The following is a 19,221-nucleotide window of genomic DNA, read 5'->3' on the forward strand; positions in this document are numbered from 1 at the left end:
ACGCACATCTCACTTGAAAAGGAGATTACTTGAACACAGACTTATAGATGATATATATTATATATAATATTGCTTTAGGAAAGAGATGTAACTTGATACTTTGATAGCATCCCCTCTGTCATTGGTTTATATGGGAAAGTATTTCAAATAAGTTTTATGTTATACGTTTCAAAATGACACAATTTTCAAAACAGAGGTCTGTAGAAGCTCCACATCTTATTTAAAAGCCAGAAAATGTGTGTTTTTAATTCATGGTGCTGCTATCCTCTGAAAATAATATTTTATGTGACATCTATCCTAACCTCATTCATTCAATATTTATCGAGAAAATGCCACGTGCTGGATACTGTGTCAAGAAGTTTTGATATTAATATAAGTATTAAATGGAAACTTTCAGACGAAAAGCAAGCCTTTTCATCTTCCTTTGGATCAAACAAAATTTGCTGTAGCCTAGTAACATAATTTCTAGCACATTCAAATGGGCTGAAAGTCTAATAAAAATATTTTGAAACATCAAAATTAATTGGTGCCTATCAAAATATTAACACACATAAGATATATATTAGATACATTTTATCAAAGTAAACAGAACATCATGGTAACAATTCTTTAAATTTGAGAAATATGATATTTCTCTTCTACTTGCAATGCAGATTTATTTGTTTATTTACAGGTCAATTTCCCCCCTAAAATTCAACCAAAAATTCAAACACTAGGAAATGATTAGTTACATTTATTGAAGAGGACTGGACAAATCTGTACACTTGAGATAAAGTTCTACTTCCCTTCTCACACTTTATGTTCAAAAGTGACAGCTGTCATCTCTGAAGCTTCACACTTTTATGTCTGAAATAAAATAAGACTTTTAAGCTAAAATAATTTATCTTAACTAATTTCAAACTGTCCTTACTGTGTTCAAAAATATCTTTGAATTGTATTTATTGTTGGTGTCTTCAAAAATTAATTAGTGTATGCACACATTCATTTATTCTTTCTGGGCTTTAGACATTTGAAATGTCAGGATATGAGTTCACAGAAGAGATGGGTCTGGCTTCATTATCTAGAGCCAGAACACACCATGCCTGTATATCCGTGGTGATTTGGGACTAACAGCAAAATTCTCAATAATGCCTAAAACATCCCAGCTTCAGAGAAAGAAATAGCTTTTGAAAAATCTAAAATCAGCCTGTGATGGGTCTTTTCCCTAAGCAAAACGAGTAAACAAACAAAATGTTTTATTATCAGTGACCCTCCTCCCTTTCCTGTCTAATTTTTTTCTTTCTCTTTCACCAGACTCCCATGCTCTTGACATTCCTAGTGCCTTATCCGCACAGTTTTGGATCTCTTAATATTAATATAGCTATCTCCCTGCTTTCTAGAGAGCCCCTCCCCTCCCTGCCTCCTACACACCCAACAGTTCCTGGGCATGTCCTTCCCCTTACAGCCCAGCTATTTACCCACATAAATCACCATAGAAATTATTGTCAGCTTAGACCCTAACCCTTCTGCTATAGACTGACTATTTGTGCGCAGCCGCCCCCCCCCCCCCGAACCCTGCACCACCACCAGATCCATATGTTGAAGCCTAACTCTCCAATATAATGGTATGTGGAGGTGAGGCCTTTGGGAAGTAATTAGGATTAGATTAGGTCACAAGGATAGAGCCTTCATGATGTGGTTAATGCATTTATAAAAAGAGAACATTTGAGATGTGCTCTTACCCTGAGAGCACACAGGGAGACTGCAAGCCAGGAAGCCAGGAAGCGTACTCTTAACAGAACCCGACTACACTAATACCTTGATCTCAGACATGCGGCCTGCAGAACTGTGAGAAATAGATGTTTAGCTGTTTAAACCATTCGTCTTTCCTTACAGCAGCCTGAGCAGACTAACACAATTTCCATATGACATTTACATTGTAATTAAAACTTCTGGAAAGTGATGTGGGATGGGGCACCGTGATAGCACAAATGCACGCACTTGGGAAAGAGGGGCTTCAAAATTACTTCACTTCAAGGCAGAGAATAGCAAAAGCCCATTTTCTTCTACTCTACACAAACCATGCTTCTTTTTTAAAAGTTCTATTTTAAGGAAAGGAAGAAAAAGAGGGAGAGAGAAAGAGACCGAGATAGAGAAAGAAAAGAAAGAAAGATGGAAGGAAGGAAGGAAGGAAGGAAGGAAGGAAGGAAGGAAGGAAGGAAGGAAGGAAGGAAGGAAGGAAGGAAAGAAGGATGGGGAGAGAGGGAGGAAGGCAAAAGAGAAAAAAGAGGCTTCCTTAAATATACTAAAAAGTTAATATATGCATATAGTAGAACTCGGGCTTCCTCGCCCATGTCAGCAACGTTTTTTCATTTGTTTGTTTTCTCGTTTGGTGTTTCAATGTGATTTTTCTTCTCTTGGACTTTCCTTTACCTTGGAAACAACTTTTCTTTTTCTATAATGTGATTTTTTGGCGGATTTTTTTCTGTATTTCATTAAAAAAAGGAAAGGATTTTATGTTTTCCCATATTTTTCCCTCCTCAATAAAACTAAACCTGGACTAGATTTTATTATTATTGTTATTATTCTCTAAGGAGATAGGTTTGTATTTTCCAACGCAGTAGGCTAGCTCTGAATGCCAAGGAGAGCCTTGTACCAGCCGTGAGGAGAAAACACTGGTGCCTGCAGGGCCCCTGCAGCAGATGCTAACTAAAACGAGCATTTAACTTAGCATGTGTGTCCTTACCAGCAAATGTTAGGAAATGCTGAAGCTTGATTTCCCCCATTTAATGTCTCACTCTGCTGATGACAGTTTTTTATCTGCAGTGTATTTTGCTGTGGGTATTTTGGACACATTTCCTTTTTTTCTGGCTACCCAAAAGAGACAGTCACATTATGCTGAGGCCACAGTTGCTGGGCTTCCTTCTGTCCCTTACACAGTGAGTGGAAATCTCCATGCAGGGGTGAGAGCTGCTGCTGTCCAGCCCAGAGCCACCTGAACCCTGGAGGGACCAGCCTGCCTGTGGCCCATTAGAGAAGAATTCCTCACCTAGGCAGAGATTGGGACATGATTCCTTTGCCATGAAATACTGTATTCTATTGTTTTAACTTAAATTTTCATAAGCAGCTTTTCCATCGAAATTATGAGTACAAAGATTCATATAATGTATTACCATTGCTTCAGAAAGCTCACCATCTCATTACTCGTGCACAGCTCTCTATATGCCCATTCTTGAATATCAGGTCCACAATATGTTACAATGACAACTGGCATGTCCTAAAGACTTCACCAAACTCTGTCTGTGTTTTCTCCCTCCAAATCTACCAGAGCAATTCCAAGATTACTGACTGGGGTTTTATCCAATGAACCTTCACATGCTGACTTTTAAAGAAGTGTCTAAATTACCTGGAAGTTATTGGAAGTTGAGACAGACATAATGGTGCGGGGGAGAGGAGGGAGCTCCTGGCTGACTGAAAAATAATTGTGAATTATTTTAATATGTTTATATGGCTTGATTAGGAAAAATTTCCTGCGAAAACATAAACCTGCAGGGTTAGTTAAAAACTCACTGAAGCAAAAAAATTGGCAGAACAGCTTTTTGAAACTTTGTAGTCAATAGAGACGAACTACAAAGACTAGGTGTATTTTAAACCAATGCTTGATTCCCGAAAAGCATTGAAGATGACAGTAATAGAAATAAATAAGATCCCCCAGATTTCTTTTTAAATGTCCTTGGTAGGCAAAAAATGAGATGGTAAACAAATTGTTTGGCTATTCCTAAGTATTTCCTCATTGGTAATGCATCTCATGCTGTAAGTCCTTTTGTTTTTAAATCAGTATTGCGTTGAAGTAATGTTCCATTTACTAAATATTCCCACAATACAGTTAGCTTAACACATAGGCCTTCCTGATGTGATTAATGAGATCAGGAAAACTTCAGCCTAAAAATATGTCCCTTTCTAATGCCTGGAATTGCTCAATTAGTAATGTCTTTACTTTGCTTTAGTTCATTGACCTTTCTCAACTCATTTTTATTGAAAAATCAAAGAGTATTTTCAAATACCATCCATTTCTTTTTCCATATCTCTCCAAATTTTTCCTCAGTGTTCCCTTTTTTCTTCTATGTCTTTGTCTATATATTGTGGAATAATATATATAAAATAATTTTTTAATTGACAAGAATCTTATCTTTCCTATTCCTACTGCAAGCATCATATTTTGGACCATTTAACATCTCTTGAACATATTAATAAGTTGGGTAAAAATGTAATACATGAAATAGCATCAACAGACCCTTAATAGGATTAAATAAAGCAGGTAAGGTAGACTCTCTTTGGAAGCTGTATAATTTTTTACCTTTTCATATGTATAAGTTAAGAAGAATCTTGTAAATGGAATCTTGACATAGTGCTTAAGGGTAAGAAGTAGGAATGGAGGACATTTTCTGATCAGTAATAATACAGTAATACAAACTAATAAGGGCCACATAGGTAAAAAAAAAACAACATAAAATGGTCCGAAATATGCTTGCAGTATGAATTTTTCTTGTGCCCATTTTCAGTCTCTCCTTTCTGTTGACCCCACTCCCTGTTCCCAGCCAAACACCATCGGCTTTTCTGTAATCATAGATGTGTTCGTTTTTTCGATATTATAAGATGGAATCATATATATACTCTTTTATTGGAGGGCAGTCTGGCTGTTTTCTCTCAGTAAAATTATTTTGAGATTCATCCCTCTTGTTGCATGTATCAATAGTTCATTCTTTTTTTTTTATTTCTAAGTAATATTTAATTATATTAGAATACCACAATCTATGTATACATTCATCTGTTAATGGGAAGTTGGGGTTTTTCTTTTCTCCACATTATTTTCAAATGCAGGCAAATATTTATTGATTCGCTACCAAGTACAAGTCATTATTTCAGATGCATAAACTGCTTCAAAATGTCTGTCAGGAAAAAGATTCCTCTTCTCATGTTCTCTAAATATAGCCTTTACAAAAATTCTGCAGAGAAAACAAACATGTCCATCAGAATAACGTACTTCAAAATATGGGGCATATCTTTGAATATGGTTGCAGAACCTCTATGTTTTATGAATGGACAGCAAATGGACAGTATAAGATTGCTGTCTATATAATCGACTTCTTTAAAACATGAGTAAGGTGGGAGTGGGTGATTCAGGTGATGTTCTGGAAAAAGGAGGAATGCAATCAGCAAAGACTGATACATCACAGTAGCTTCCACAGGAAGCTGCCCTCCCTTTTTGAGACCTGTTAGGTATTATTACTCTGAAGACAGTCAATGCAGGAATCCAGCATTGATTTCAACGGTCTGCATTTTTTTCATTTTGAGACACTTGTTCTTAGCAGAGCAAAGCCCTATGGAGCAGTGGCCAGGCAGGGGATAAAAATATCCCATCTGAGTCTGAGTCTAGTTGACATAGCCTGCATCTGATTCTTCTCACTTCTGCCTCATCCCTCCTTCTCTCCTACCTAGATATGCCAGGTCAAGCAAGGCAATGATCCGGGGAAAGAATCTAGCAATGAAAGGACAAATCTCTTGACTCTGAGCCTCAAGAAGTTTCAGCAAATGTGCTTGTTTATCAGAAGTGTAACATAACCTGTCATCTATACCTCCCATGGGATCAAACAGCATTCTCTCTAAGGCAGCTGTGTGTGCATTTTTTTCTTCACAAGAATCACATAGGAGTAGCCAACAACTATGTGTTTTAAGAGCTGTAGGGTAACTTGGAGTTACATTCTAGTGAGATGTAACACAGAGCCATGCTCTTCTCTAAATCTGGTGTTGGGGAGGAACAATTTTTCTTCTACCCTTCTAGGTTCTTTGACTGGTCTAATAAACGAATTAATCTAAAACAGATTAAGAGAAGAACAACAAATTGAATTACAAACATACCAGGGCCCTGTAAGAATGTGAGACCCAAGGTCAAATAGGGGCTTTGAGGTTCATATGCCATCCTGAACTAAGGAATGGGATAGGGGTCTGGAGCTTCAAAGGGGAATAAGGTAATTCAAGGACAATAAGAAGAGCAGGTGTATGGCAATTAGATGTTTGCCCTGCCATACAGGTAGGTCATTCAGGTAAAAAATTATGTCTGGTAATAGCTCTCTCTCTGGGCCAGACTCTCAATCTGAAATTATTTTGTTGGTAGTTAAGGGAGAGGTAAAAGTTTTTAATTGAATCTGCTGGGTTTTGATTGTCTTCCATTCAAATAGTTTATATGTCAAAGAGGTATGTTTGGGGGAGACTTGTTCTGAACCCCTTCACTTGTCAGATAGGAGAGGAGAGTTTTTCCTCCCAAAGCTAGAAGGGCCTCTGAAACACACTCGCCCTTACTTTCCAATAGTAACTTCCAGAAATGGTGCTTTGGATAAAGAAAGACTAATTATATTTATTTATGTGAATTACATACTATTTATGCCTTATTAACTAGCATACCCTAATAATATGCATAATGATTTAATATCTATCAGTATAAGTTTTTTTTTTTTGGTCCTGTTGAATTTCTAAAATTTTCTCTGATTATGTACATTTAGTTTTATCTTCATAGGCAGTAACTTATGTAGCGTGGTGACCTGCTTACAACTTAAGAAGAAAAGTAAGAGGATATTGCCAGACATATAACAGCACACCCTTACAGGGTTCCCCCCAAGAGAGCAACAGTCCAAATGCTGGTTTCTGACAGGATTTTCTACTTCAAAAGAAGACCACCTTTTCCATTTCACTGAGGAAATACCTATTGTTTGCTCAGCAATCTCTGGGTGCTGTGGAACCACACATCTGGGTAATTAGGCGTTAATCTCAGGTAATGGAATAGCCCAGCTTATCCTGGACTCCATCCGCTCACATCAGGAAGGCTTTGTTAATTTTTAGCAAGACTTGTTCTGTTTCTTTTCTTGCTCTGCGTCTTGTCAAATGGGAGAAACATAGTGTCCCCTTTATTGGATCTGCACTCTCGGGATGCTCTTGTCTGTAGTCATGGGAATAGTTGAAGATACAAAGAAATCCAGACACAAAATACTGCTACTTTCACAGAAAATATCCTGTGGAGAAATAGCATTGATTATCCCTGGGGACATTTTAAGAAGGTTTAATTATGGCTCTTGGAACATCTTTCCTTTCCATTTTGTGTTGTACATGAATAGAAGTGAAAGATGTTTTCACACAGCAAACCCTACCTGAGAAATTCTGTTTGTATGATAATTGAAACAATGAGGAAAAAGGGAAGGGCAATGATAAATAACCCTAATAACATATGGGAGGTAGTGCTTTATATTGACATTTGGGATGATCTTGTAAAAGCTTATTAGAAGAACTGACTAGGAGTTCTTTTTCATGGATTGGGACAAGTCAACCAACACACTTCAGTTTGCCCTGCATGGGTGGGGAGTATACAGGCATCCTGTAACCATTAAACCACCTGTTTTAAGCCCAAATAAGATGTTTACCTGAAGTCCTCACAACCCCCCCACCCCCCATATGTAGATTGTTCAGTTACTTTAGAAAGCAGATCACCAGTCTTCATCTTGGGGCTCATCTCTCTAAGAATGCATGGTGAGAAGATGTGGTCATTGGCCTTTGTCAGTATTAATAAAAGCATAAATGTACAACCCTGGTCTATAGCCTGTTCCTTTTCTCTAAGCTTGAAGACTCCTTAGGGCTCTGCTGGGAAATAGGTTTTCTCTTTCTGCTACCGTTTCCTCTTCTCCGTATTTCTAGATTTCTACTAGATTCCTCCACTGTTCTTTATACTCTACATTTCAAAGTCTCTAATCCATTGATGAGACCCCTCTCATTATACAAGCAGTTACTAATTAATTTCCTTTTGTATAACTTCACTGTCATTTCATGAAATTTAAGGTGAGAAGTGGGGTAAATGTAGGTACTTAGCCAATCTGAACTGTAGCACAGCCACCATACTGCTTTAATAATATCCATTTGCCAAGGCTGCAATAGGGCAGGGTTGGCACTGCCATGATGCAAGGATAACAAATTGTCTAACTTCCTGCCTGAAATCTCACCTTTTGGTCAACAGTAAATATAAGTTGTGGCCCTGGTAATGCCTATCTGTGTAAATATTCATGTATATATCTCATTGCACTCAAGTTGCATCTGTAGGTATGTAACTATTACATCTTAGTCTTGAATTTGATAGCAACAGCTCCCCAAATGTTTATTCAAGTTGCTAGCCAATGTTCATACTTATCAAGCTGAAAAAGCCATTTGGTGATGGAAACTATTTTCTGGTGTCACATAAGAGACAGTGCCCCCTGCAATGAACACAGTCTGTGATGACTCTGCTAATATCTGTCCTCCAGAGTTTTTGCTTGCTTTCAACATGTTTTCTTTTAGTATTATTTTAATTTATTCAACACTGGTTCTAATTTGCCAGGCCAGTGAGAATAAATTTGAAGTCTAACAATTATAAATAAAGTGATGTTAATTATGAGTACAAATAATTATAATTTCTTGAGTAGCAGAATTTCTACTCCAATTACAAAGGGGTTCAAAGCAGTTTAGAACCATTACTAATTGACTGCATGTGTGATCTTTGGTTTTATAGATCTCTTCATTCATTCTTCTATTTTTATACTGGTCTGGCATAATCGTGAGACAATCTTCCAAATATGAGATGCAGGAAATTATCTGGTGTTAATAATAATAATAATAATAAATGTCTTACTGTGTTTCCTCTGTACTAGTGTTGATTAGTGTTCATAAATTCAAATACCTACAGTATGCTAGACGGTGAAGTAAGTGAGTGGGGTTGCTAATAATAAATAAACTTATTTTTAAAAATACCTTATTCTCCCCTCAGTATTGCATTAGGAAAAAACAACAGTCTAAGTTTACTCATTCGAATTCAGTATCAGATTGGAGAGAAGTGGGTCAGCGGTGAATCAGAGAGTAGAAACCTTGTGTGTGTTTATGTTGTTTTAAAATATATTGTGAAATATTGCATATGCACCAGAAATAATAAATAACATTAAAGTAAAAGCTTATGCATCCATTATTTAGTTTTAGAAGCAAAACATTATAAATGCTTTTGATTCCTGAGTATCCAACCTTCCCTCCTCACCCACCTACCCCCAGACATATTCATTATATCAATTTTGGTTGTTACTAGTTCTTTGCATTTTTATAAGTATTTATTTCATAATTAATTGTCTTGAAATAATGAATATAATCATTTTTCATATTTAAAAATTTATATACATGGTGTCATATTGTATGTGTTCTCTTGCTGACTGTTTGGTCTACTGACGTCAGTTGTTTGAAGTGTGTTGAGACTTTCTTTATAGTCTAGTGTGTGGTCAGTTTTCTCAAATGTTTCATGTGCATTTTTTTCAAATGTGTAGCCTATAATTAATGGATATAGGTTTTATATGTGTCTATTAAAACAGGCTTATTAAGTTGTTCAAGTATTCTCTTTCTTTTCTCATGCTTGATTTATCACTTACAAAAACAGGGTATGTTAAAATCTTTCCCTCTAATGGGGATTTGTAAATTTATTTTTGTGATTTCTGTTCAAATTTGCTTTACATATTGAGAGGGAGAAGAATATGCCACCCCAGAATATATCACAAGTACTGTCTCTATAACAGGAGATAGAGAGACATCTTTATCACCAAGATAGAGAACTTACAGCTGAGAAGGTGATATGAACAAACTTTGTTACTTCTTCACTAATTTAATGCCCCAAGCCCAAACTTCTTTGTCTTGTCAATTCTTCACAAATGTATTGTCTCTTTGTCTAAAGGTTTAAAAGCTGCCTACTTTGGCTACTTCTTTGAGTCTCATATTTCTATGATCTCCTGTAGGTACAAAATTATTTTTTTTTCCTCCTGTTAACCTGTCTTTTATCAATTTAATTACTGGACCAGCCTAAGAACCTAGAAGGGAAAAATGGAAAATGTTTCCTCCCTTGCAGTTTGTCGAAGCAATTTGGTATATAGAACTTAGAATTTTAACATAACATAATAATATCTGTTGCACTAAACATGAATTTTTTGTAGTTATTAAAAATCTATATTAAATATAGGTCCAGAAGATTTCTGTTGGTTAATATTTGCTTGGAATAGTTTTTCTATCATTTAACTTTCAATATTTTTATGTTCTTATATTTTAGCTGTGTCTTATATCTATATTTTTATACCCATTCTAATTCTACAGCCATTTTTCTCACATTCTTTCACCAAATTGCAGAGTTATTTTGATTTATGATCAGTTTTGATTACTTATACTTCATAGTTTATTCTTTCATTTCTTCTACTGGCCCATCTTTCTTTTGCCCATCTTTCCCGTCTTCTTTTAAAGTAATCAGTTATTTTTTATTCCACTTACATATATATTTTTCTATGTCTTTAGAATTTGTACATTGTCTTTTCTCTTCTCTTTCTTATGTTCTCTCTTCCTTCCTTTTTTCCTTCCTTCCTTCCTTCCTTCCTTCCTTCCTTCTTTCCTTCCTTCCTTCCTTCCTTCTGTATTCTTCCCTTCCTTTTAATTTCCTTTCATACCTGTGTAAAGGGGCACCTGCTAATAATTCCAAACTATGGCCATGTGGAAATCTATTTGCCAGAGACTCTTGCCTCGTGTATATTTCCTTAACTTTTTATTTTGAAATGAACTTCTCTAGGAAGTTCCAAAGTACTAGGCAATCTTGTGCTCCCTTTACCCAGCCTTTCCCAACAGCAACATCTTGCTTTACTATAGTACATTATCAAAACCAGGAAGTCAACATTGGTGTATAATCTACAGAGTTTATTCAGATTTCACCAGTTTTGCAAGCATACATTTGAGTGTGTATATAGTTTTATACAATTTGATTACATCTGTAGCTTTGCGTAATCACTACATTCAAGATGAAAAACTGTTTCATTACCATAGGACTCTCTTGTGCTACCCGTTGATTTGTCTTACTTTTTTTTAAATAAACCATTTATTAGATGTGTCTTTCTAGGCCTGCGTAGTGCTGAATGAGATAGTAGCTTATATATTTTGCTTTTTTTGAACTCTGAAAAAATAAGATATTTTATATATATACAGATGGATATATATAAATATATATATATTTATATATAAACATAAGTAATCAAAATATATATTTATATATATCCAGATGGATAGATATAAAATAACTTATTTTTCCAGCGTTCAAAAATAATCAAAATATATAAGCTACTATCTCATTCAACACTATGCAGGCCTAGAAAGACACGTCTATTGCCTGAAACCAGCCTGGAGCTGCCTGCTTGCCATTTGGTACACATTACAACTCAGTTAAATAAAACTGTATCTGACGATATGTTGTATGTCTTCATCTAGCATTTGGTGTTTGTTTATCAGGAGATGTAGACATTGGCATTCTGTACTTCTTACTCTTTAGACACTGAAGAAAAAAAGGTAAACATTGTTCATTTTCAGACTTTATCAATTTACTATGTAGAATACTTAGTGTTAAACACAGTAAAGCAAGGTCATCTTTTCCTTCTGGCAATCTGCACATGCCATCCGTAAATCTCTTTCCTCAGGCTCCTGACTCTTGTGAATGTGTCAATGTATATGAATTTCAACTGTGATTCTCCACCAAGGAAGTCCAATACTTATCATTCCCACTGTAGCACAACCCCAGACCTGAAAGTCTGCCCTGGGTCTCTGTGTGTTTATTAACTTATAACTCAACATTAAATACACTTCCTGGGGAAACAACACTGTGTTTACTTTTCTGGCTCTCAACCTCTGAAGAACCATCATAATCTTTTGTGGAAGGATCTCACTTCACATTTCTAAGGTCATAATAACAATACTGACAGAAATTGTGTTCTGGTCCCTTCCTGTGTATGTGGAACTCTGCAACCCACTTAACAAGGATTATTCCATTTCATCCTCACAGCAAGCCTATGGGGTAGGTAACATTAGTGACCCTGTTTTACCAATGAGGAAAGTGAGGCTTCTGGAAGTCAGTGTGCCTGGTAAAGATCACGCAGAGAAATGGAGCTGAATTTTAAGTGAGATGTGAATATATGTAGTCTCATACCCTGTTATGCTCTGGAGAGCTAGTTTTTAGACTTTGTATATTAAAAATGAGAAAATGATGGAATAAATGATAAAAGAGTAAGATTCGGGTCACATTGAATCTGGGAGATGAATACCACACATTCTCTTCTGATCAAGTTCATACAGAGTTTTATTTAAAAAATAACAAAAATCTACAGACCAAATGGCCTTTGAAGTATTACTATTTGGAAAGATAAGCTACATGCAAAATATATTTTCTTCATTAAATTCAAAGGGTAGAAACTGGTCAGTGTATCCTACTATAGCTAAATACAGGGACATAGAAAGGTTTAGTATTGCTACAACACCATATCGTTGGACTGGACAAAAGCTGATAAAGACCATCGTCCATTAAAAGAATAAATCAAAGGATGGTAATTGATTTATATTTAACAGTGAATTAAACACAGCAAATTTCATATTATATCCAACTAAGGTGTGAATAAAGAACAGTTAATGAACAAGGTGATAGTTGGCTAATAGATTCTTTCATGAGATCCGAGATGAGTGCAGGCTCATTATAAAGTGTCTGTTTAGAGTCCATTTTAAAAGATGTGGAATTTGGCAGGCAGTTATCCTGCTAGAAGCATTCATAGTTATTCCCGGTCACGTAGGAAGAATGTAGTGTCTGACAATGATGGACAGTGCAGCAACCTTGCTGCTTGGAAATTAATCTGAAGTCCTCTTCTCGAGAGCTGCTATCTTTTGTTACTACACAGAAGCTTGATTGTACTAATAATGTGTGCCCAACTCCATAAGAGACACAGTGCAAGGCAGAAGCCTAGAATTTCCAAAGAAAAGCAAAACATTACAAAAAAATAACTAAAGAGGAAATTTTAGAGGAATGTATTAATTTTAATTATCAGGGTATTTAATAAATGTTCTGTGGCTATACATCAAATTGCAATAAATAGCTTTAAGCAACACAATATGCAATATAGGAACATATATTCTACATTAGGAAATGTGTCATATGTGCTTGATTAATACCAAAATCAATACTAATACTAATCATAACTCATCAAATATTTATTGAAATTGGTCTAATAATAATAAAAATGATAATAATAATAAAGGAAGCATATAGTTATTGAGCTCTTAGTATAGGCTAGGTATTATGCCAGGTAGTTTATAGATATTAAATCATTTAATCTTCATAATGAGAATGTAAATAATGTTATCATCTCAGTTTTATAAGTGAGACAGCAAAGTCTTTTAAAGGTTGAATTGCCCAAAGCAGTTTTACTTCAGAGCCTATATATTTAATCACTAAATAATATGGTCTCTTTCTCTCCCTAGCTGTATAATGAGCTCATTGACAGTGAAGGATAAAAACAAATAATAATATAGCAGACACCTACTTAGTATTTATATGTGTATGTGCAAGGCATTATTATTTATATATATGTGTGTGTGTATGTGTATATATATGTGTGTGTGTGCATGTATGTATGTATCTTAAAGAATATGTATACATACATTTACATGTATTTTCTATAAGCATACACGATAAATATAAATTGCATGCAATACTAGTATAATTTATAGATACATATAAAAATGGATGTATGTGTATTCATTTGATTTTCACCTCCTATGAGGCATGGATTATTATTATTATTATTACCTGTGAGCTACAGATGAGAAAACTGAAGCACTGAAAGAACGGATCACTTGGCCAAGTTGGCCCAATGACTTACCCCAGGGCCAGAGCCAGACAGGCCCAGTGCTGCACTGCTACCCACAATGCTCTGCTACCCATGCTAGTGATAAGGATCCAAAAACAGAATGAGATTGATTCCAGGGCAGCAAAGTTGTGTGAGAGATTTTCAAAACAAGGACATTTGTTGCTCAGGTTTTGACACCTTTTCTGAATCCCTTCTCCACATTTTCATGAAGAAATCAGTTATCAGGTGCTATGGTCTGAATGTTTGTGACCCCACGATGTTCCTATGTTGAAATGCTAATGCTCAAGGTGATAGTATTAGGAGCTGGGACCTTTGGCAATTGCTTAAACTATGAAGGTAGAGCCCCCAGGACTGGGATTAGTGTCTTTATAAAACAGACTCCAGATAGCTCCCACGCCCCTTCTGCCATGTGAAGACACAGTGGGGAGGAACCGGGAAGAGGGCTCGCTCCAGAATGCAACCACACTGGCATCTTGATCTTGGACTTCTAGCCCCAGAACTGTGAAAAATAAATGTCTTTTGTTTATATGCCACCCAGCCTGTGGTATTTTGCTAATAGCAGCCCAAACAGTCTGTTTAACATAAGGTTAAACAGAGAAAATTTCTTGTGACCGACATGTAACCAGGGCTCGTACAAGACCAATGAAACATAGCAAGGCACCGCAGAGTGAAAGCGAGAGCAGTGGCGCCCTCTGGAGGAGAGGAGTGTCATCACAACCTTGGATCTGACTGGATTGCTTAGGCTATGTATGCTTTTTGGAGGAATAAGACAGAATAATTTTTTTTAAAACAAGGGTTTACATATATCTATACAGTGTATATGTATACAAATATACAAACATATATGCTGTGTATGTGTGTAATGTGTATATGTATATCCATTCTTATCACACACACATTTGATTTTTTTGGGAAAAAAATTAAAAATTACTCCAGCTCTTCTAGAAAAAGGAAAGACCTGAGATTCTCTTTTTAAACTATTGCATTCCTGGATTTTTTTTTCAATTACCGTTGACATGCAATACTATTTTAAATTAGTTTCATGTGTACAGCATAGTGGTTAAACGTTACATTCCTGGGATTTTTGAGAATACATTTTAATCCCACTTAAAATTTATTTGTAGAAAAACTGTCATCGATTGAGAGCCTTAGGAAATACACTCCTGTTTGAGGTATTCAGGAGATTATCTATTTAGGAGTAACAACAATTCTGGGTTAATATCATCACCCAGCTAGCTTCTATTTACTGGGCTAGGTGAGTGCAATCGTGGTGGTGTCCAGGGCGAAATAGAATAGCTCACGTGGAAGTATTGTATCTTACCAACATGGCACCATGAACTCTGTCATTGGGATCCAAATAGATTTTTTTTTTTTTAAGGGGCAGTTAGGAAGGCCAAGTGTTGTATTGTTGGGTCTGGTAGTAGTTGCTGATAGAAGTTTAATGATTAAGAGCAAAGAAGCTGTTGTGACTCCCACTTATCTGCTTTGTGGACTTGCACATGTGTAATTTATTTGTGACTCAGCTTCTTTGTTTGAGATGTAAATAATAGTTTCTATATCATAGAGTTGTTATAATGATTACATCAGTTTCTACCTGTAAAGATCTCAAAACATCCATACCACCTAATTGGATATATATATATATACATATATTCTCTCACTAAAATTACTGGAAAACCCCAGCCCTTCCTTGGTATTTAAAAGCATAAAGAACATTAGCAACATTTCTCTGGAGATTAGAGGTTTGATCAAGGACATTTCCTCTTCTAGTACTGATGAGAGAGTAATGTATGAATCCTCAGGGCTCCATATGCAAAGCTGTAGGGAGGCTTGGCCTGTTTTGTTCCGAGGAATGATGAGAATGTACGTGGATGTGTTATGCTGTACCCCAAAGAGTTTGTTAGTGTGAGGTTATAGCTAATAAATTACTGAAGCAAAACAAAACTTCCCTGGGAAAGTGACCAGCTAGGTACATTTTGCTTTCAGGATGCATGGACCACTGCTGTCTGCATCTGTCTCATCATCTCCTCCCTTCTTACTCCATCGTCCTGGGGCTCTGATGCTGGCAGCTACCCAGGGTTGCCCAACACAATGTTCCCAACCCCATCACTGGAATCTGTTTTCTTGTGTGCGTAACAAATGTGTTGTTTCATCCTAAACCTCATCAAAGTATATTTTTCCTTAACGTCCTGTTTTCGCTGGCTGAGGAAAAGCATGATTTGCTTATACAATAAAGACCGCATCAACTTAGTACATAAGTACTTATGCTTTCCCGAAATACTCCTAGACCACTGCTTTTGCTCAGAGGGTAAGTGTCTAATGCTAATTCTAGGAACAAAGGAATTGACTTCTTTCAAAGTAGGATAAAAGAAGGAAGTTAGCAAGCGGTTTGCATATAAAGGTAGCCGCCTCTGCCATCCTGTTATCTCATAGGTTCTAAAGCATAATAATTAAAATAATCGTTAACATTTTCTGTGTTCCAGGTACTATGCTAACTGCTTATGGACATGGCTTTATTTCCTTCTCACAATTCAGACCCCTGAGGTGGGAGGTGTGAATCATTATTGTGCTTATAGATGTGGAAACTGAGGTTTACAGCAAGTAAGGATTTTGCCAAAGGAAAGCAACTAAGAAATTGGGGAGCCAGTAATCTAATCCAAACGGTTGGAGTCAAAAGCTCTTATGAGTAAGAACAGCCTTGGTTCTGTTATTTCCTCAGTTGGAAGAGAGTGTTTTCAAAAGACACCTAATTCTATTACTCAAAACATATCCTTTATGTACAGAATACCGACACAATGGACGAACTAGATTATGTTACTCTGGAGCACAATTGCTTCAGATCTTTCTGGGGAAGGAGGCAATTTCCTATCAAACAATATGATTATTTTCATGCCAAAACATCATGTTTGCATATAGTCACATTCAGTTTTTATGTGCTGACTTCCCAAATTAGAAGAAATAATACTACGTCTAAGGGACCCTCCTGAGCTACCTGGCTCTGTCTCTTGTGCTCTGACCCTGGGTCTCCAGTCTGCCCCAACCAGGCTCACATACTCGTCCCTGTATTTTCATGTGTCCCCCATCTCCGTTTCGCCAGCACCCACCTATTCAGCAAGGCTCACCTCCATGCAGACTTCTCTTCTTCCTCCACCTAGAAACAAACACACAGAAAACCTCTCTCTCTTCTCTAAACTCCCAAAGTCAGCTAACTGTTCCTCTCTGATGATATCAGGTGTATTAGTCTTCTCGGGCTGACATAACAAAATACCACAGACAGGGTGTCTTAAACAACGGGAATTTATTTTCTCCCAGTTCTGCAGGCTGGAAATCCAAGATCAAGGTGCTGGCAATGTTCGTATCTTCTGAGGCCTCTCTGAGAAGGTTATCTTCTTGCTGTGACCTCGCATGGCCTTTCCTCTGTGTGTGTGCACTCCTGGTGTCTCTTCTTCCTATAAGGACACCAGTCCTATTGGATTAGGGCCCCACCCTGATGACCTCAGTTAACCTTAATCACCACCTTAATGCAGTCACATTGGGGGTTAGAGCTGCAAGCATGAGAATTTGGAGGAGACACAATTTAGTCCATAACACCAGATTTTACTTGATATTCAGGATCATAGTTGTTGCAGCAGTAGCTTAATTCACCAATAGTGTGGGAGCATCATAGAGAAAGTAAGTCTATGCAATTCATCTCTATAACTCCTGCAACATTCGGAACAATGCTCTACAAATAATACTAATAAGCTACTATTGAGTGAGCACAGAGCATTTAATACACCACTAGGCACTTCACACGGGTAGCATCCCATCCCAGCAATAACATTTTGAGGTAAATCAGATCCCCTGACATTAGAGAGGATGAAACTGAAGACTGGATAGATCGGGCATCCTGGTAAAACTCTCATGATTGGTAAAGGGCAGAACTGAAACAGACCTGGGTCTATTCTAAAGCAAACCTCAGTCTCTTTTTCCTCCAAATCTGCCTTTCGTGACATTTGTTGATGCAGACACATGTCACTAGAGTAGGCCATTGGTGGTGACATTTTCTTTTTCCCATTTCCTATGATCAGGAAAATTGAGGGGATTTTCTTTGATCACTTTTGTTCGGACAGGCAGAAGAGGAAGAGATAGAAATGTTAGAAAGTTAAGTATAGCAGGAGCAAAAGGAACTCCTTTTTCAGGAAGCAATATTGAAGTAAATAATAAAGGTGAGAGAAGTGAGGAAGGTGTAAAGAAGGTGACTGACATAAGATTGACTGCATATTTCAACCCAGAATAAAATGGTAAGAATTAACAAACACGCAGGTAGATGCATGGCCTCACAGGGGGTGTTTTTCAGGCAGTAAGAGTCCACCTGCCCCATAACATCCCTCATTATCCACCAATAGTGCCTGAACTGACCATATTGTTGTACCCCCAGTGGTCTGAGATCTTAGAAGATACCAGCCCGGTTGCAGTCCAATCCCCTTTAAAATGTATAAATCTAACCTGTAGGATAATGGTTAACCCATTAAAGTACTAAGATATCACATTGAATGCGAGCTGCAAGATAAACATGTTTTTATTGTTGTTGTTGTTTTTGTTTTTATAATATGACAGTAAATTGTACATCATGACAAAGCAGGTACATATCACAGTTCACAGACCTAGATGTCCAGGCAAAACATGACATCTTGGGAGGCCAGGGAAGGGTTTATCATGGGGTGCATTGGGAGTGCATGGGAAAATGGAAGAAAAGGAAAGGAACCTGGAGGAACAACGGAGAGAAAGACATTTAAACTGAGGGTAGGATGTTACCAAAAAACCATCTGCTAATTTCCTGCAAGAGTAGATCCCTAAAACACTTAGTACATAATAGTTGAGAGTTTTGTGGGTCTAGGATTTCTCAGAGGCAAAGCAGAGAGTGGGGGTGGACTGGGGCCAAAAGTTTGAGACTAGTAGGTTTGAGTCAAGCAGGATAAATAAGTGGCCTTCAGTGACTTTTTCTCTCTTTGCCATTTACACTCAGGAACATGATTTATACAGCCTTCTTCCATGCAAGATCTGAACTCTGGTGAGAAGTCATGCCTTCCATTTTTCATGCATTAATTTTCTATTTGGCTCATATAAGAGTCCAGAAACTCTTACCTGTCTTTCCCTAAACTGTCTGGATAATTGCTTCTATTCTCTGCTTTGCTTGGACTGTGGGAACCTAGCCCATTTAAGGCATTTTTCTTTCAGCTCACACTCACTTGGCTTAAAAAGGTGCTGCTACTGAAGCAAGGTCAAGATGGACAATTAGTCCTGACAATTCACATTGCCCAAGTTTCTGACTCAGTTACTTGACGTTTGTTAAGAGGGAGAGAGAAAAAAAAAAATGGCAGAGACCTCATTCTTCTTAGCTACTTTAAAGTGTAAATCATTAACCACCTGTCTAAGTCTGCTGCAGCTGGCTGCCTCTTTCTGCTCACACCTTCCTTTTTAATGAATTGTG

Source organism: Rhinolophus sinicus, chromosome 2 (assembly GCF_057876585.1).
Source record: "Rhinolophus sinicus isolate RSI-liver-muscle chromosome 2, RSI-T2T, whole genome shotgun sequence".
In the NCBI taxonomy this organism is placed as follows: Eukaryota; Metazoa; Chordata; class Mammalia; order Chiroptera; family Rhinolophidae; genus Rhinolophus; species Rhinolophus sinicus.